This window comes from Thermobia domestica, chromosome 1 (genome assembly GCF_964235325.1).
Source record: "Thermobia domestica chromosome 1, izTheDome1.hap1.1, whole genome shotgun sequence".
Taxonomy (NCBI): domain Eukaryota; kingdom Metazoa; phylum Arthropoda; class Insecta; order Zygentoma; family Lepismatidae; genus Thermobia; species Thermobia domestica.
Genome location: NC_137454.1, coordinates 278885141 through 278906004, shown reverse-complemented (window position 1 = coordinate 278906004; position 20864 = coordinate 278885141). Strand labels below are relative to the sequence as shown.

At 35.7% G+C, this 20864-nt stretch overlaps 1 protein-coding gene and 1 long non-coding RNA gene across 7 annotated transcripts in view; one reads left to right on the top strand and one right to left on the bottom strand.

The window, feature by feature from the left end:
• The window catches only part of LOC145661134 (uncharacterized), a 535905-nt gene extending 531872 nt beyond the window's left edge, over window positions 1–4033 (top strand). The window contains exon 3 of the long non-coding RNA XR_014126882.1: window positions 3329–4033. This is a non-coding gene — a long non-coding RNA (uncharacterized LOC145661134). The remainder of the gene's footprint in view (window positions 1–3328) is intronic.
• Window positions 1–20864, bottom strand: part of LOC145661112 (extracellular matrix organizing protein FRAS1-like) — a 3375101-nt gene that overhangs the window by 2065662 nt on the left and 1288575 nt on the right. The window lies entirely within an intron of this gene.

The following is a 20864-nucleotide window of genomic DNA, read 5'->3' as shown; positions in this document are numbered from 1 at the left end:
GGAAATTTACATATATATTATGAAGATAATTAACGTAAGTTATATTAGGCATCAGAGATATGTACTTTACCACTGGCCCGCTAGGACACATACATTGTATTTGTGCACTACAAACTTACTTGTTGAAGGAAATGAAGAGGAACCTAGCCAACATTAGAGTCCGTGAAATCTATCCTTTTGTGTTTACCAAAACTTAGAGGGATTACACTTAAGAATGAGAAAGAGAGAAATTTGAAATTTACGGGGACCACACTCAAGAAAGAGAAAGAGAAAAAGATTTGTTTAGTTACGTTACAGCTGATGGGTAACCTTTTTCATGAAACACTGCCAGAGCTAAACAAAACTATGCTATTTTGAATAGGAAACATGTGGTGGCGATCTCCCTCAAGAACCATCACTGAACTTTTCATTTTATTGCAGAACCAATTGTATAACTAAATAATATTGGTTTAGATTTTTCTTGTAGATACTATGAGAGAATATTATATTTGTCTGATTTGGTAAAAATGTGGTCTGTACACATATGGAACACTTTTTGACATACAGACATTTGATATATGTCTGAATGACATGTGTAATAAATATTGGTGTATTTGCTGTACTATGAAATAATTTGCTCTATTAGGAAACTCATTATTTGTTATGACTTGCATGAACAGTTTGATGGAGTAGAAAAATATTACCATAAAGTGTTATTTAATTATATTAAAAATCAGTTACTAATATGTGTTCAGGAAGTGTTCTAAAGCTGTTTTTGGTGGGCGTGCATTTCTCAGATAGATCACAGCTTCGAAAAATTGCTATTTTATACATAGATTGAAAGAAAAGAAAACAATTTTTTAGCTTATTGCCTGAATTTGTGATATACAAGAAATAATGAAGATAAAAGTATACTGCGTAGTGCCCCGTCAGGATTTGCGTTACCCATTATAAATCTTGTGTAAGGTTGTGTATTTTACGGCAACCCATTTTATCAATACTTGTTTTAAGATGTACAGAATTAAAATTAGTGTTATGTTATGGACAACTAGTGGTGAGAATTCCCTTTGTATTTCAAACATATAATTTTTATAAATTGAACGGTACCTTTTGCAATGACGAGTGGGCATGCAGAAGTATTCCGTACTATGGTTTTGCCCCGTATATTTTTACTTAGGTTACACCTAGATTTTTGTATAACTGAAGACTATTTAGTAATGGTTTTTGATAATAGAATTACAACTGAGGCTTTATTATAATAATAATACGTGAGAGCCGCTTCAACTGAAAGGCTAGTTTCATCGTTAGGTTTGCCCCTAAACTATTTACATCTTTTTTGGTAATAGAGCTACAGGGGAATATGTCCCCCGGCAAATGAAAGAATTTAGATTTTTGAGCGTTTGGAATCTAAGGACATTTACCCTGTTATGTATTGAGGGATGACGTTCTTTGGCGAGTACACAATCCGGGGAAAGGGAAGGAAGAAAGGATTGGAGAGCGGCCTGAAACATATAAGTTAGTTGTCCTCCCGCTATTTGCTTGTTGTAAATTAGGAAGACTTCATTCAGGATGGATAGCCTGAAAAAGAGTTTTTTACTTTTTGACTGACTGTCCCCACTGAGAATCGAACTCAAAATTGCTCGCGCCGAAGGCAAGAGCGTTAACGACTATGGCAAATAAAGGGTGTTGGGTCCCCTAAGTAAAAATTTATTTCCTTACTGAAGGAACGGAGGTTTATTTAAGTTTATTCTACTTATACGTGTACTGATAACCAATGGTTAAAGTAATCAGCAGAATATACTTACATATTTACGGAAATATTGAAAATGTCTGACATGGAACACATGTTTTGCCTTTCTAAATATTAACTAAGGGTTAAGAAAAGAAATATATTTTATAAAATATACAATATTATACTTTACCTTGAAAATATATATAAAATTATTTACAGGGTACGACAAACGTCTTCGCTGTAGTGTACCTTGCCTTGTACTAAGCCGTATTTTATAGTTTTGTCGCTAGGTGTCACGAGTAGTAGTACCATTGTTATTATATTAATAATATTAGTATAAAAATATTGGAATATTCCAAGAAAAAAGAACCGAATGTAATATTAAAAGATAATTATTTAATATAGTTCCTAGAATCAACTATATATTCATTGTTTAGTTGAGGGGTACCAAATTCGAACTACAGCCATTAAACATATGAAGTTATTGCGTTTTTATTGTTGTTGAGTTTCAATTGCATTGAAATATAATTTTTTTTTTTTAATTGCGAAAAGCTTTTTGTTGGGAATTAATCGTAACTTTATATATTAGTAAATATTTTTTGGTATTAAAGACTTTTAATTTGTCATGTTTTGAGAAATATCATCCATTGCCCAGTATACTATTAGGGAAGGGTAAGTAAGTAAGTAAGGAATCAGTTTATAACGTAATTTTTAATATGTGAATGAGAAAACTTTATATGGTATGGATAACTAAATGCTTTATTGAAAATTAAACCCGGGCCCGCAACCGCGCGTACCAAATGCGTGCAACCGTAACGCAACCGCGTTAGTTTTTTACCGGCTCCCGCGTGAATTGAACGCACTGGAATATTGTCGAGTATCGAGCGCGCACGCGGGCGCGCATTAATTTTTGCCGGACGTGTCAGCGCGCACTGAATGCCCGCATTTGTTATTGCGTACGGACGCGATTGCGGTTTTTTTTTTCGGGAATTGTACCTTGAATTATTGCATTGAAGGAAGAGCGTTAAGAATTACTGTACGCGGAACAATATTTGCCAGACGAAACATGTGCGTGGAACTGTTTGGATGGAAAGCAAGATTATGCTATGCAAGACTACTAGTACCCTACCATAAATTAAAACTGAAACCATTGGAAGTAAAAGGCGAAAATTTTAGCAACTACGCTATGCGAGAGTAGTATTTTACCACCACCGGAAATTGAACCCGGGGCAGTTTGTACCGAAGGGAGAAGCGTTAGCGATTATATTAGGCTACGCAGTACCACTAAATGTGATTTAAGATTGCGTTTAAGAGGTTTTTTTTTATAGATTTCCAGAAAAAAATATTGGAAATCAACCATAGGTGTCACATAACCTTAAAACTTTCTTTATGCAGATTTTTGTGGTTTTCACCGGGAATTAAACATAGCTTTTTACGTAGCGCTGAAATTTTTATGAGGCTAACACCCCTGAAAATGTACATAAGTTTTTTTGCAACTGAAAGAACTTAATATTGTAAGTAAAAAAAATACACAATTTTATTAGTGTAGATTATAATTTGTACTATTTTGCTAAAAATATGTTATACTAATGTTTTGTTTATTTCTTTATTTTCCAGAAGAAAATGGAGGGCCAACCACAACCATCAACATCAACAGGTGACATTACTTTGGACTGGTTTGATAAACAATTTATTGGACGCAGCAGAGAGAAAGAAAAGGAAACGAAATGATGGCACATTAAAAGGAAGGAAAAAGAGCTACCGACCAGTGGTAAAAGTAAGGGCACCAGTACCACCTGTATCACATGTACGAGAAAAAGAGGAGAAAGTGCGAGAAGTGGTGGAGGAGAAAGTTCAAATAATAGCGGAAGTTGAACCAATGCATATTGCGGGAAAAGAAGAAGAAATGCTACCAATGAATGAAATAGCGGGGGAAGGGGGAAATGTTCAAGAAGAAATAGCGGTGGAGGGCAGAAATGTTCAAGAAGAAATAGTTGAGTTGATTTTTAGTTTAACGTCCCGTTCAGCAGCGAGGCTATATGAGACGTGGACCTACTGATTAACGTGGAATCCGAACCACATGAGCTCCCGCCGGGAATCGAACCCGGGTCTCCTACGCCAAAGGCGCGTACGCTAACCGCTTAGCCACGAAGGAGCTCCAAGAAGAAATAGACCAATATTTAAATGACGGGGAGGATGAAGTATTACTGAGGGCCTACGAAAAATATGAAAGACTAGAGAGGGAAAGAAAACTGAAAGATAAATTTTTTAAATAAAAGATGTATATATTTGTAAATAAAATGAGTATTATTATTTGGGCAATGGGGAAAATCTATGTTTTGTTTCTTATGAATTTTTAAAACCTTTTTAACAGTGTTCATAAATGTGTGTAACTTATTTGGTTATATTGTGTATTGAAACATATAGATGTCCTTTGTCAACTGCAAGGATGAATTTTCAGCACCAAGGTTCTATATTTTTATAAGATGATGATCTTACTGATTTTTTTTATCAGCAGTTCGCACCATATGAGTTACCAATTGGGAACCAGACTATGTTTTGTACAAATAGAAATTACTTGTGAGACTGATAGTCTAACCACTAGGCACTTACTATTGTTTCGAAGCTACATGAAACATATGCTTAGAATGAAAATTGAACTAAATCCTTATTTGATTTTTTATCAGTAATACACTAATTCGAGTTTTGTTTAGTACAAGTAAACTGAATATTTGGTTTCAAATACAGTATACTGAAATGAAATCTATGAATTTTACTTTCTGGTTAACTCATAGTAGAGGAGTTTAAAATGAAAACTGGGAGGAAACGGAAAAGTTCAAGAGAAACTATACACATAATTTAAAGAAAATAGAAAACTTTTTTCGTAAGAACGCTAAAATTACTTGATAGTAGGGAGCTCCAGCACTTGAGAAATTACCACTGAGTCAATTCTGAACATACAATAAGATCATTTTTATAAGCTGAATAAATAATTAGCTATTTCTTTTGGCTTTGAAGTTCTGTTTAACATTCTGCATTTATGTATTTAAAAATGAAAGATGTGAAGTTCGAGAAAAGTTATAGAAGAAAACAGGGTGTTGTCCATTACTATTTTATTGGTCAGCCTGAGATGACATCAATCCATCTAAAATGAACATTGGTTAAAATACTCATCTATTTAAGGTAAAGTATGGCTGACATACATACATGAAGGTTTGTCGAAAGTACGGTTTAAATGTAGAAGGAAGTAAGGAAGAAAAAATAGTAAGCTATAGCATGTGTGTTAATTAATAATAGACATATATGTTTGACATAGCATTTTGCCCACTTGGATTGAGGAAATACTTAATGATAGTGCTGGTAGCGATTAGCACCGCAACTATTTTCAGAATATTTTCTTCTTTGTGAAATAATAATAATAAGAAGAAGAACCATATAACCTTACAATCGGAATCGAACTCTGAATGACTGTCTCTTACAAATAAAAATACATACTAAAGTTCTCTAAGCTCTTAAATATGGACGAAGTCTAATATTCTAACACATTACTCATTCAGTTTATTAGAATGTGATTATGTTTTAAGCTAAGGCAAATGGATAATGCTCACAAATAAATGCCATTTCAAACAAGCATTCAACACTTCATCACTGAACTACTACACTTTGCAAAAAGTTTGAAATTACCAAACTCCATGGTTGTCTATAACCTACACATTCGTTTCAAAAATTAATTGGAACTGAATTCCTGAAAGCAGTAATGATAGATTTCTCAAAAATTCTTTGGAAAACTATTAAGCTCTTTTCTGTTTTAAACAAAAAAATAACTAAACATTACAAACTTAATGTTGACGGACATTCTCTATCATATAGTTGAAGCCAATGTAAATAAGGTTGACGAACATTGTCTGTCATAACTAAAACCCATTACAAAGTTAAGGGTGAAGGATATTATCTATCATATAGCTAAAAAACCATTACAAACTTAAGGTGGACGTAGATTGGTTGTCATATGGGTAAAACCCATTACAAAGTTATGGTTGACGGATATTGTACATCACATAGTTAAAGCCGTTATATAGTAGCAAAATAAATGGTCTCAAGAACTTAAATTCACAAACCGTGCTTGAACTACTGAAATTTTGTATCTAGTGAGTATAACAATAAATAAATAAAAGAAAGGTAGGCGTAAGTGTGGAAAACCACATGAAAAAATGAAATCTTTAACTTTTACGTCCCACAGTTATGTCGGTTAAAGTTTCTTACACCCATTCACTTTAAGATAAATAAAAGGAAATGGTGGAATAAGAAACTGGAAGGAATCCCGAAAAACCCACGAGCACGCTGTTTGACCACTGCATTTTTTTAATTCAAAACTTTTGTTATAAATAAGTTAAAAACTATTTCCCCCAACCTGGGAACGAATTACAAACTTTGGTCATTAAAGGTGAACGTTTTACCACGAAGGAACCGTATCCTCTGGGATCATATCAAAATATCAGTACTATATATACACATATGAGAATTAATGAATGTACAGCATATATGTTCAAGAATACATATAAATAGGATATCAGCATAAATAAATTCCAATTTCATGAAATAGTAATTCATACATGAGAAGGAAGGAAGGGTAATATAGTTGATTCTAGTAACTATATTAAATAATTATCTTTTAATGTTACATTCGGTCCTTTTTTCTTGGAATATTCCAATATATTTATACTAATATTATTAATATAATAACAGTGGTACTACTACTCGTGACACCTAGCCGCAAAACTATAAAATAAGGCTTAGTACAAGGCAAGGTGTTCTACAGTGAAGACGTTTATCGTACCCTGTAAATAATTTTTATGTATATTTTCAAGGTAAAGTATAATATTGTATATTTTATAAAATATATTTCTTTTCTTAACCCTTAGTTAATATTTAGAAAGGCAAAACATGTGTTCCATGTCAGACATTTTCAATATTTCCGTAAATATGTAAGTATATTCTGCTGATTACTTTAACCATTGGTTATCAGTACACGTATAAGTAGAATAAACTTAAATAAACCTCCGTTCCTTCAGTAAGGAAATAAATATTTACTTAGGGGACCCAACACCCTTTATTTGCCATAGTCGTTAACGCTCTTGCCTTCGGCGCGAGCAATTTTGAGTTCGATTCCCAGTGGGGACAGTCAGTCAAAAAGTAAAAAACTCTTTTTCAGGCTATCCATCCTGAATGAAGTTTTCCTAACTTACAACAAGCAAATAGCGGGAGGACAACTAACTTATATGTTTTAGGCCGCTTCCCAATCCTTTCTTCCTTCCCTTTCCCCGGATTGTGTGCTCGCCAAGGGACGTCATCCCTCAATACGTAAAAGGGTAAATGTCCTTACATTTCAAAAGCCCAAAAACCTAAATTCCTTCCTTTGCCGAGGGACATATTCCCCTGTAGCACTGTTACCAAAAAAGATATTGTAAATAGTCTAGGGGCAAACCTAGAGATGAAACTAGCCTTTCAGTTGAAGCTGCCCTCACGTATTATTATTATAATAAAGCCTCAGTTGTAATTCTATTATGAAAAACACATAATAAATAGTCATTAGTTATACAAAAAAAATCTAGGAATAACCTAAGTAAAAATAAACGGGGCAAAACCATGGTACGGAATAGTTTTGCATACCCACTTCTCATTGCAAAAGGTACCGTTCAATTTATAAAAATTATATGTTTGAATACAAAGGGAATTCTCACCACTAGTTGTCCATAACATAACACTAATTTTAATTCTGTACATCTTAAAACAAGTATTAATAAAATGGGTTACCGTAAAATACACAGCCTTACACAAGATTTATATTGGGTAACGCAAATCCTGACGGGACACTACGCAGTATACTTTTATCTTCATTATTTCTTGTATATCACAAATTCAGGCAATAAGCTAAAAAATTGTTTTCTTTTCTTTCAATCTATGTATAAAATAGCAATATTTACGAAGCTGTGATCTATCTGAGAAATGCACGCCCACCAAAAACAGCTTTAGAACACTTCCTGAACACATATTAGTAACTGATTATTAATATAATTAAATAACACTTTATGATAATATTTTTCTACTCCATCAAACTGTTCATGCAAGTCATAACAAATAATGAGTTTCCTAATAGAGCAAATTATTTCACAGTACAGCAAATACACCAATATTTATTACACATGTCATTCAGACATATATCAAATGTCTGTATGTCAAAAAGTGTTCCGTATGTGTACAGACCACATTTTTACCAAATCAGACAAATATAATATTCTCTCATAGTATCTACAAGAAAAATCTAAACCAATATTATTTAGTTATACAATTGGTTCTGCAATAAAATGAAAAGTTTAGTGATGGTTCATGAGGGAGATCGCCACCACATGTTTCCTATTCAAAATAGCATAGTTTTGTTTAGCTCTGGCAGTGTTTCATGAAAAAGGTTACCCATCAGCTGTAACGTAACTAAACAAATCTTTTTCTCTTTCTCTTTCTTGAGTGTGGTCCCCATAAGTTTCAAATTTCTCTCTTGCTCATTCTTAAGTGTAATCCCTCTAAGTTTTGGTAAACACAAAAGGATAGATTTCACGGACTCTAATGGTGGTTAGATTCCTCTTCATTTCTTTCAACATGTAAGTTTGTGGTGCACTAGTACAATATATGTGTCCTAGCGGGCCAGTGGTAAAGTACATTTCTCTGATGCCTAATATAACTTACGTTAATTATCTTCATAATATATATGTAAATTTCCTAGGGGTAATACACCTAAATTTAGCAAACATGAATGAATCAGCGGTCGGGGGTGTCCCCACTTTAATCCCGGTTGGCATCATGGTCGTCAGTTTCATTCACTTGTTTTAATTATTATCTCCCTCAGCAAGCTCATTCTTAACTAAGCGGTTAGCGTACATCCCTTTAGCGTAAAACTGGGTTTCATTCCCGAAAAAACGCAAAGGCGTGTCGTACGCGTTCAGTGCCCGCATGCCGTAATTGGCAACATCCGCTGGCGTCACGGTAGCGAGCGGGTCGGTAAAAAAACTAACGCGCAAGCGTCACGGTCGCATTTGGTGTGCGCGGAACACCGGGCATGGGTTTAATTCCCGGTAAAATCTAATATTGTCCACCTCCTGTGTTAACATAAAAGTCCACGTCTCATATAGACTAAACAATAAACTTAAACGAAGATACTTTAGAACAATCCTTACCTTTGAAATAAAATCTTTAAGTGTTACGTCCCACAAATGTACCGGTTAAGCTAAAGAAAAGGGTAATAATAAGAAATATATGAAATGGTGCAATAAAAGAAGTGGGAAAAATGGGAAAACCCCGAAAACCCCCTGACCACGGTGTTTGTCCACCATAAAGTCAACATGGCGCAAACTGAAATCAAACCATGAATTCCAAGCATCGGAAGTAAACTCTCTACCACTGAGCCACCGCGCCCCCAACAATCATTATCATAACTTAATTTCAGCTTATATCTAATCGTAGATATTTCTTACCTTAATCGGTAAAACAGTTCTGTGTAAGCAAAAAATCAAGAAGACTTTTTTTAAAAAAAAAATTACACAAAAAAGGCAAAGTTCTGTCTCACGAAAGGCAAAAGTAAAAAATAATCAAAGAAGTATGGTCATTCAAATACTTATAACATGGTTCATTCACCCGCCTTCGTTTTCTATCTATAATCGATTACGGTAGTTACCATTTTCCAATGGACAATTTAATACCGTATCATGTCCTAGAAAAGCAATCAACTCTTTTATCCATTTGCACGTAGCGCGTACTCCGGTTAAACTTTGTTCTCCAAACAATGTTAGTGAAATATAATCAGCGAAAGCATCAAGATTGTCTCCACTCATTTCTGGGAAAACGTGTCATGACGGTACATGGTAACAGTAATACCCATTTAAACCTAATACCTACAAAGTAACAAGTTTATTTTTCGACTTACATTCTCAACAGAAATAAGGACGTCAAACAGTAATATTCAAAGTATCATAACCATTGTCTCGTGTTAAAATTTATTCTTGATAAGTAAAAACACAAACATTGATCATTTTTCTCTCTGGATACATAAGAAACCGTAAGACATTCAACAAGGAATTTGGTCACCATCAGATAAATGGTCAATGAGGTTCATTCAACGTGCTATTAGTACAGGGAAAAACAAGTACAATGAAAGAGTCTATCAGTTCACCCAAGCAGGTTCCAACTGGCGGGGAGGGGAAATGCTTCCTGCTATCTGTAGCAGAAGCACTACGTCAAGAACAGGAAGTAAACAACCAATCAGATTCAAGTTCTATTAGTAGCACAGTGAAAGTCCATCAGTAGCTGAGCATTCGCAAGAAGCACTCTCTCTCATTTGAGAAATACCTTTAGTAAGAACAAATCATATTCTCTACGCTTCTGCAAAAACGAAGTTTTTTTCACGTCTCGCAAGTATGAAAAGGAAAATCTACATAAATCAAACGAAATAAAATATACACCAACTAAATACGAAAAATTTAAATAAAGTAAATGAATAATCATTCTTCTTCTTTCCCGAACTCTTCCCTCGCCTTGCATCTTTCATTCCTTTGCCAAACAATGCATCTTCTATTAGAATCCTCCACAGTGTCGCGGCGCGGGGGCAGGTGGTCTGAGCTTACATATCAGTTTTTTAATATACTCAAAGTATGTTCTTCGTAAACCTTTCCCACCAATTGTTTCTTCTTTCGCATTTTTAGTATTTTTCAAAACGTAGTTCCTTCAAATTTGTGCAACCAACTAATATTGCTCTTGTGCAATTACGTACTAATTAATTTTAATAAAAACTTAATAATTAAAAATTGTTCATTCATAGGAAAAAAGCTCATAAGAGCTAGAAATCATGTTTCAACCAATACACTTGATCTAGAACAAATTTTTTAATGATTTCATTACAGTCATTATTAAAAATTGTTCATTAATAGGGAAAAAGCTTGTGGGAGTTAAAAATCATATTTTAACCAATATACTCAATCTAAAACATATTTTTTAATAACTTCTTTACATTTTAACGTATCAAATTATTTATTTTTAATACAGTCATTATTAAAATTGTTCATTAATAGGGAAAAAGCTTGTGGGAGCTAGAAATCATGTTTGAACTAATATACTCAATCTAAAACATATTTTTAATTATAATTTCGATTAAACAAACGTGTAGGATCATGTTTTCAACAGAAAGAAGTCAACATTCCCTTCTACATCCTCCTCAATCCGTTTTATGACCCCGAAATAAATTTAGCATGTCATATTAACCTGTCGGGGCGACGGTGTGCCGAAAGACAAGAAAAATATACAGACCAGTTCAATGGACCATCTGTAGTTCTTTTTATGTATATAAGAAGAGACAGTACTACTTAAGTGAAGTAAAATCAGAAAACACCGAATTCCAAAATTTAGTAAATATGGTTTTCGGAAAAATACTGAATTTTGAAAAGCTCCAAAATGTAGAAAAATCTGAATTTGGAAAGATCAGAAATTAAAACACGTAATATATAATGTGAATAAAATAGAATACCTATGTTTAATTTCAATATCTCAATTATCTTTGAGCTCCTTCGTGGCTAGGCGGTTATCGTACAATACTTTGGAGTGGGAGACCTAGGTTAGATTCCCGGCGGGAGCTCATGTGGTTCGTATTCCACGTTAATCAGTAGGCCCCGTCTCATATAGTATCGCTGCTGAGATGGAGGTTAAATTCAAAATCAATTCAGCTTAATTATCGTTCAAAGTCCGTATTCATATGAATCATCTGCGTAGAATGAGCCATACAACCACTTCCCAAAATATATCCATACAACCACACTATATAGATAGAAAGAGAAAGAGGCAGAGAGAGACAGAGAGAGAGAGAGAGAGAGAGAGAGAGAAATTACAGGCACTAATAACATATTAATAGTTAATATTACTTAATCGTGTTAAGTAATTAAGTAATATTAATTATTAATGTGTTATTAGTGCCTGTAATTTCTCTCTCTCTTTTATACGGTTTACCCAACATTGTTAGGGTCGTCAAGTCTAGGAGGTTTAGGTGGGCGGGTCATGTAGCTAGAATGGAAGAAAGTAGAAACGCTTTCAAAGTCTTGATTGGAAGACCAATCGGAAAACGACCATTAGGAAGACCTAGGCGCTGGTGGGAATACAATATTAAGATGGATCTCGCAGAGATTGTATACAAAGTAGAAACTGGATGCAGTTAGCTAAGGATAAAAGTCAGTGGAGAGCTTTTGTGAACGCGGCATTGAACCTCCGGGTTCCATAAGCCATAGAGTTAGTTAGTTATTACTTAATCGTGTACAAAGCCAAAAAGATAGCACATATAGCACTTGTTCAATGGCATTATTTGTCAACGATAATGTAAGAAAACCAACATTTTCCTGCAATACAATCTCTTTGTTCATACTACACACTTGCGAACTACTTTTTGACCGTTTTACATTCTTACTTCAGAAAGATGTCTAGGAATTTCGAATCTGACGGTTAGTCCTCCCTTCTGCAAAATTGTTTGCTCTTTATATAAGTAAACATAAGTTTATAACGATGTTTACCAGCCAAATCCTCTTAGACTGTTAGACTGATTTTGATGACGTTTTTTACAGGAGTGGGCATTGCCTAGTTCAGATTGTTAACACATTAGTTTCTAAGAGACAGGGGTGGATCCAGGATGGATTTCTGAGGGCCGGTGGGTTGTAATACTGCTACTTAGAGCTGCCTTTTAGAGCTCCAAACACTGGGATGGGTTTTACCTATATAGAAAATAAAAAAGTTTCCTCTTCTGGGGGGCGATTGCCCCTATCGCTTCCCCTGGATCCACCTCTGCTAAGAGATTTTCTAGAGCTGGGTGCAAAATTTGAAAGTCAGAAGTACTCACCAATCCAAAAGTAATTGTCGCCAGTATATATCTAATACAAATTATGAGTCCCCTTCCATACATCTAACTAACTAACTAACTAACTCTATGGCCTATGGAACCTGGAGGTTCAAAGCCGCGTTCATAAAAGCTCTTCACTGACTTCTATCCTTAGCTAACTGCACCCAGTTTCTACTTTGTATTCCAATCTCTACGAGATCCATCTTAATATTGTCCTCCCATCTGCACCTAGATCTTCCTAATGGTCGTTTTCAGATTGGTCTTCCAGTCAAGGCTTTGAAGGCGTTTCTACTTTCTTCCATTCTAGCTACATGACCTACCCACTTAAGCCTCCTAGATTTGACGACTCTAACAATGTTGGGTAAACCGTATAAATTATGTATTTCCGCGTTATGAAGTTTGCGCCATTCCCCATTCCTGTTCCTCTTGGGTCCGAAAATTCGTCTCAGGATCCTGTTCTCAAATACTTTCACTCTATGTTTTTCCCTCAGAGTAAGCGACCATGTTTCACAACCATACAGAACCACAGGCATGATTATAATTTTGTATATTTTAAGCTTCAAATTCCTCGAGAGAATTCGCGACGACAAGAGATTTTGAACCGAATAGTAACCTACGAATTCCCTGCTTTTAGTCGACATTTAATTTCTTTGTGAATATGATTTTCCTCTGTTAATATTGATCCTAGATATTTGAAACTATCCACTTTATGAAAAGTATTATTTAATATCTTAACGCATTCACAATTGGCTGTATTACGGTCCCGACGCACTTCCATGTATTTAGTTTTCTCTGCATTTACTTCTAAACACATGTCCCTGCAAGCGTTTAATAAGGACTCTGCATTTCTTTCTATTGTTCTCCTATCATTCCCTATTAAATGTACATAATCAGCATATGCCATAACCTGGTGAATACCGTTCAACTCTAGGCCCTGGTTGCTCTCTTTGATTTTCATTATAGCGAATTCCAGAACAAAGTTAAATAATAATGGCGATAACGCATCTCCTTGTTTCAGGCCATTTTCGACGTGAAAGCTCATGGACAAAATTTTTCCTACCCGGACTTTACTTTGGAATTCATTTAAACATATCTTAATTAATCTAATCACCTTTCTCGTTCTTCTAGGTTCTGTAAGAACGTTGTATAATGTTTCTCACCTAAGCGAGTCGTGCGCCTTTCTAAAATCAATAAATAGTTGATGTACCGGGGTATTGTATCCCCACTTTTTGTCGAAAATTTGGCGAATTGTAAATATTTGGTCGATAGTTGATAGATTTCGTCTAAATCCGCACTGACAATCTCCAATAATATTATCTGCGTATGGGGTCAATCTTGCTAAAAGAATATTTGAAAGGATTTTATAGGATGTTGACAAAAGAGAAATGCCTCGATAATTATAACAGTCAGTTTTGTCGCCTTTCTTGTGAATTGGAATAATGATTGATTAATTCCACTCTTGTGGCAAATCTTGCTTGTTCCAGATAAGGAGAAGAGTTTGTGTATCTTGTTCCACAATTTTTCGCCTCCAGCTAAAATTAACTCAGCCGAAATTTCATCTACACCCAGAGATTTGTGTTTCTTTAATTTCTTTATAGCGGTTTCTACTCCTATTCGGTTGGGTTCTGCAATATACGGTTTTGCAGTATGTATCTCCTTTTCTACACATACACTAGTTTTTGGTTCCGTGTTAAGCAAATCGTCAAAGAAATCTTTCCATCCATTTAAGATGCCATCCGTATCACTGAGAACTGTACCGTCAGATTTCTTTAATAAATCAGCACAAGGATGAATGCCTTTCTTAAATTCGCTGATCCCCTTATTCATATCCCGGGTGTTTTAGTTTTACTATTATCTTCAAGTTCCGCAATTTTAGCTTCAAAAAGTCTCGTTTCTTTGTTCTAAAAGTTTTGGAAGTTTCGCGCCTGGTATCTGCGAAATTTTGTGTAGTTATTTCATTCGGATTTTGTAGGCAGCGTAATTTTGCCTGTTTTCTCTTTTCTGCTGGTTTAATGCATTCCTGGTCGACCCATTGTTTGTTCCTACGTATTTCCGCGTGTCCCAATTTTTGTTTTGCTGAAATTTTAATGCTATCTCTAATTTCAATCCACGTCTCCTCAATACTAGTGCGCTCCGAATCTTCTAAAGCCGAGAATCTATTTGAAACTTTAATCTGGCATTTTTCTCTTACCTGGCTCTCTTGTAATTTCTTTAAATTGAATCTCTCCGTTTACGGACAATGAATATTACCTTTATTCAACGATTATCTCTCTCGTATTATCGCTGCTACCGCGGTAGTGATCAGTGTCACAATCAGCCCCTCTAAACAACCGGACACCAATTATGTTAGATTGTCTTCTTCTATCTACTAAAACGTGATCAATTTGATAATGTGTTTTTCCGTCTGGTGACGTCCAAGTGTATTTATGAACGTCGCGATGTAGGAATTTTGTACTCTTAGGTTTTTGGATGTCTGCGAACTTCACGAGCCTAACACTGTTGTCGTTACTTTCCTTATGCAGACTTTCGTTCCCTATAATCGGTTTGAAAATATCCTCTCGTCCTACTTTTGCATTGAAATCCCCTAATAGAATTTTCATATGGTCTTATATATCGTCATCCTATAAAACAATAATATCACACCACCATCCCTTCCTTAAGAGTAATAAAAGAAAGTCTGTCAGCAACAAATTCAATGCGTTTAATTGCTGGTAATATTCGTTTGTGAACTGAAAACCCTATTTCTAACTGGTGTTTTAATTTCCTTCCCCGTAAAAGAACGTAAAATTTCCGGAATTAACACATCCATTTCCTTCCCACCTACCTTCCTGAACTCCTACTACGTCCATCCTGTATTTCTCTAACTCACTCGTTACGGATTTTAACGCGCCTGCCATATAAAGACTTCTAATACTCCAAGTTCCAAATCTCAGGTCCATTATCTTTTGTTGAGGTCGTGCCAAGTTAACAGTCCTTGTCCGAGGCTTTTGTGAATATTTCTGAACAAGTGCTGTTACAGGATGAGGTTGTTAGCCTTACCCAAACCCCCAAGCTGGGTGACCACTCCTAGTCGGCTGTCAGGGACTGCTTATTCAGTATACTCGCAGCTAACCTCTATATCTATAGGCCTTCTCCTCGATCCGCAACCTGAGGACCATACAGAACCCACGTTACACGGTCCCCCCATACATCAGGGCATAAAATTTCAAAACCAGACAATTAGATTAAGGATAATCAATTTTGGATTCAACAATTCATATACCTGTTAAACAACATCTTATCTTAAGACATCATGTTTGTGTAACGCTCTCTCTGCAGTGAAGTACCAGTTGTGCATTGCAGTTTTCATCAAAGTCCTAAAATGAAGGGCCGTTGATGAAAATTGTCAGCAAATCATCCAGTGTGTTAGTCGTGAGTAAATTCCTGTAGGCAGTCTTAACTTTGTTCCTGTAGGCAGCCTTTTTCACATGAAGAAGTACTCACACGGAAAACTGCGCAACAAGTGATAATTGGAAGCAACTTTGGGAATCTCGTAATGAAGTTTTCGACTGAGAGTGGGAAAGGAGGGGTGAATTACAACGCTGTGAAGACTTCACTTTCTGTGTCAATTATGAAGACTTCACGTTCCGTGTTTTCTCTCACCCAGTGACAATTATTTCCGTGCCAAACAGAAACTGCGGAGCCCTGTGAGTTTAGGCAGATACCATTCCTACTGAACAGTGGTCGTCAGCTTTAAATTTCTAGTGGCCATGGTGGCCTGGCGACTGGATATTTTGCGCCCGGCTCTGGGAGGAGAAAATGATTATAGCAACGGAGTTCCAATGCTAACATTTTAGATAAAATTTATGGGCAATGAGTTCATTTTGGTTACTTCAATTCTATAGCAATAAGTTTTATTTTTTTCCTTTTGAAAACATTTAATCTTCATTTCTAGGTTAGAACCTGATAGGAGGTATTTTAACATGAGAATTTCCGTTGACCGAATTTTTCATTTTTGCCGCAGTTTTGTTTATAATCACATTGCAGGAAAACGGCTTGTAGAGTTCAGGCCAGCAACCAGCTCAAAAATGTATAGGGGTCTGGCTGAAGTTAGGGTGGACCCAACCCAACAATATTATAGTTCATCACCACATTATAGTTCATATGCAAACATGCCGTGAAAATTTTTGAGATAGCTGGCAAAAATTTAGTGGGACCTGGCCCCCCTAGACCCCCCTCTGGACACTGGCCTGGTAATGTTCAAAGAAACTTTATAACATTGTTAGTGCCTACATCAAGCTACACATTCTTAAAAGGGTCACTTTGGTTAATACGCGTATTCCAACTTATCCAAGGCGTCAAAAAGTTGCGTAAAAATCAATTGCCCTATTGGGGGTTTCAATATTTTCCATAAACGTATTCTCGCTTTGTAAAGGATGGACATACTAGTTTAAATGTGATCTAAAGCTGAAAATCGTTAGTGAAATCTTATCAAGAGTTGACGAGGTGAAATGCTGAATCCAAAATGTAGAGGCACGCCGCTGATTCTGTAGCTAGTGCGTGCGCCTTTGGTTTACTGCGTCCTGTGTTCAATTACCCGTGAGAAAGACTTAGAAAATTGCAACGTATTACACTAGCTCGTTAAAACAGAAGCATAAATGCTAGTGGTATCGAAAATGTCTTCCACTTCAATTTTCTCATATTTCCATCGGGCAAGGAAAACATCACGGGAAAATATGAAAATTATCAGCCGTTTTATTAACTGTCTGTGATCATTATGTGCTGTCTTCCTGTGCTAATATTTTCACACTACAATTAAGAGGCATATAGGGAACCACGCCAACACGCTCGTTGAACAGTTTCAGGATCACCATTCCTTTTGATCTTCATGTTTTAACGTTTTCTCTTACATGTGTTATTAATGTAGTATAGAGTATGCCTCGCAAAAAAAAGGTATAATGAAGCTATATCGTCATAATATAACTGCTACGACTTGGAACTGAGATGTTAAGTTCACCTTTTTGTAATGAATTCCAGCAATACATGCTCAATAAAGCACAATTGTAAAATCGTTACCTACTAATCATTTAATAATTGGAGCAACTTATGTATACACGACTCCAAAAGTGCACTACCGCCTGCAATTTTCCTTTTCCTGCAATAGCAGACAACCCAAAAAGCTCGGCGGTTGGGTTGGTTGCGAATTCGAAAGGCGTTGGAACAAACCTCAATTTTGTTACAAATATATCAGTGTGGCAAACTGCAAATAAGAGAATAAAATAAATTGTTAAGAGGATTTGTGTTTCTTACCATATTATCGTGAGGGCAATGGATGACATAAAAGTTACAAAATCATCTTACTTAAGCAGTTCAAACATGGTAAATGGTAAGAAACAGACATAAGAGGAAAGCAGTTTCTTTCCTTTTTCCAAAAGAAAATCTCGTTAAAAAAAGAAAAAGGTTACCTAATGTAAAGGTTTAATATAAAAGCCTAACAGCACAAAACCAAACATTTACACGGCACGGAAAGAGAGACAAACACAGAATAAGAAACACCAGTGGCTTAGCTGAGTAGCGGGACTCTCATGCAAGATAAAGAGATGGGACTCTAGTTGTAAACCTAATTGTTATAAGAATAATATTTATTATTAATAATAATAACAATTATTATTAGTGTTATTATTATTATTAAAAATTGTTTACTTCCCAAATCTCTGACCCTACCTAAGAGCATGTCTGCATATAGCGGTCATGTGTGCACCTTTTGTCAATGAGTGGCCCTAAAGGTCAAAATGGATTCAAATCTCTGAGAGAGAGGAACAAAATACTTTCTTATGATAAATTCTAGGAGAAAGTTCGAAGAATTGCTTTTGACAGGTGATTTCTTGCTTTTCGGGGACAGAAAATTTTATCGGCTAAGAAATTACACTATATAATATTGCAAATTTGCCAGTGCATTTATTTACAATGCAATTTGAGGTAATAAAGAAATTTAAGAATTTGAGGCAAACAACTGTCAAGTCCAAAAAGTGAAAGTATAAAGGAGATAGCCTCACAAGGGTTTCTCTTTATCCGATTTTCTTCAAACTTGCCACATATATACTAAACCGAAAATAAACGCATACGTGTTTCTTGTTCCTTTCGAACAACAGGTTCAGGGGGGCAAGGAGTCCCTTTTCAAAAACGGGTCCCCTTGATTTAAAAGAACCACACTAAAGAAACGAAACTCTGCCGATGCTAAGATAAGTTCAAACTACAAAAACACGGGTTTTGTCGTTTTTGAGAGAAAACTTTTGCACAGGTAATGCTCCTTCTAAATGACAAAGGACCCCGCACAATCTTTACGAAAATTGAATTTCAGTGGAATTGCTCGAAATCGTGTTATGTTGTAGATATGATGTTCCTGAGAAAAGTCTCAATGGGCGCAACAACAAATCATTGGCCGTTAGGCAACCACGAGGCCACTTTTTGAAAAAAAAGCCGAAGAAAACGACATTCGAGATTTCGGACAAAATGACTAAAACCGTGATGTAGTAGATAGATATTGGATATTTGATATTGGATAGATAGTAGTGTAGTAGATATTGTGATTTCGAGAAAAAGTCTTAAACCACACAACCAAAAATCACTGATTTTTGGCCACTACAGCCCCACATTTTTTAAAACAGCCAAAGATAGTGATATCCTGGATTTCAATGAAAATGACTTTAACTGTGATATGTAGACGTTGTGATCCTGAGAAAAAGTGTCAATAAGCACAACCACCAATCATCGACTGTTTGGTAACTAAAGAGCCACATTTTTGCAAACAGCAGAAGTTAACGTTATTTTGTATTTTTTTGGGATTGCTTGAAACCGTGATACGTTGTATATATTGAGATACTGAGAAAAGTTCTTAATGGGCACAACAACTAATTACTGACTGTTTGGTCACTACGACGTCACTTTTTGAAAGAACCGAAGATTGTGTTATTCTGGATTTCGGTAAAAATGACTGAAACTCTGATATGTTGTAGATATTGTGATTCTGAGAAAAGGTCTTAATGGGCACAACAGCTAATCACTGACCGTTTAGCCTCTACGAGGCCACATTTTTGAAAGTAAACGAAAATGGTCATATTCTGGATTTAGGTAAAAACAACTGAAACAGTGATATGTAGCAGATGTGATTCTGCGAAAATGTCCCAATGGGCACAACCAAGAGTTACTGACCGCTTGGCCACTACCAGCCCAGTTTTGAAAGTAACGGAAGAGGTGATTTTCTGGATTTCGGTAAAAATGACTGAAACTGTAATATGTTGTAGATTTGTGATTCTGAGAAAAGGTCTTAAATGCACACAACCCGAATCACTGACCGTTTGGCCACTACCTGCCCACTTTCTTGAAAGTAACCGAAAATGTCGTTGACCTGAATTTCGGTAAAACTGACTGAAAATGTGATATGTTGTAGACATAGTGGTTCTCAGGAAAGGTGTTAACGGGCACAGGGAACAATCACTGGCCGTTTGGACACTACGAGTTCCCTTTTTTAAAGTAACCGAAAATGATGATGTTCTGGAATTAGGTAAAAATAACTGATGCTGTGATATGATGTAGATATTGTGATTTCGAGAGAAGGTCTTAATAGCCACAATCACTAATTACTGACCGTTTGGCCACTACCTAGCCACTTTCTTTAAAGTCACCGAAAATGTTGATGGCCTGGATTTCGGTAAAAATGACAGAAAATGTGATATGTTGTAGATATTGTGATTCTGAGAAAAGGCGTTAATGGGCACGGCCAATAATCACTGGCCGTTTGGACGCTGCGAGACTACTTTATAAAGTAAGCGAAAATGTTGATGTTCTGGATTTCGGTAAAAATGACTGAAACTGTGATATGTTGTAGATATTGTGATTCTGAGATAAGTTCTTAATGGATATAACCACTAATCACTGACCGTTTAACCACTACGAGGGCACATTTTTGAAAGTAACGGAAGATGGTGATGTTCTGAATTTCGGTAAAAATGACTGACACTGTGATATGTTGTAGATATTGTGATTCTGAGAAAAGGTCTTAATGGGCACAACAAGTAATCACTGACCATTTGGCCATTACGGGGCGCTTTTTTGAATAAATAAACAGATAAAAATTTAAAAGTGTTCTATGATTTCTATATCCAAAAAATCGTACCCGTGAGATTAAGATAATTAAGAGATAAATTCCCCTACACATTTCAGTATATAAGCGAGTCTAAATGCATACCCTGC